This window comes from Dipodomys ordii, unplaced genomic scaffold (assembly GCF_000151885.1).
Source record: "Dipodomys ordii isolate 6190 unplaced genomic scaffold, Dord_2.0 Scaffold8, whole genome shotgun sequence".
NCBI lineage: Eukaryota > Metazoa > Chordata > Mammalia > Rodentia > Heteromyidae > Dipodomys > Dipodomys ordii.
The window spans coordinates 24,056,245-24,056,926 of NW_012267224.1; positions in this window are offsets into that span (position 1 = coordinate 24,056,245).

A 682-nucleotide genomic window follows, 5' to 3' on the forward strand; every position below is an offset into this window, starting at 1 on the left:
CGGCCTCTCCCGGGGAGCAAGTCCCCGCGAATCCCGGACACTCCTGGAGATGGACCGAAGAGGGCGAGGACCAAGAGGACCGCGCGGGGCCGGGAACTGCCTGCCCGCGACGTCGGACGGGTCAGTCACGGAAAGCGCCTCCGCAGTGTCAGCGTGTGGGGGCCAAGAACCGCCGCCCGACAACGGTCCACTGACCCCGGAACTCCCGCCGGGAAGCGGCAGCCAGAAGCCGTCCGCACCGTGAGCGACGTCTCCTTACCGACGGCGCCCACTCGCAGCGACTACAACTCCCAGAAGCCCCTGCCTGCGCGCGGCACGCAGAACGCGTGGCGGTACGGGAGGCTTCCTTCTCCGGAAGTGAGTGGAGGGGATCCAATGCGCGTGAGCGACGCTTCTGGCCCACCCTCCACCCTTTGGAAACTACGATTCCCGGCGTCCTCGGGGGCTGGGGGGCGGAGCGGACAGCTCCCGGGAGCGCACCCTGGAAATCGGGCTGGCGAACGGGGCTCTGGATCCGGTCATGAGTTGCGGCTTTTCGGCGACTGTCCTTCACCTAACTGCTGCTGGGCAGTGCAGGTGATGGGACGCGAGGTGAAAACCCCGGCAAGAAGGGAAGGAGAGCTGGAGAGAGGCTGGGGCGGGGCTTCTCCGACTGCTGGGGCGTGCTGACATTCCTCGACCG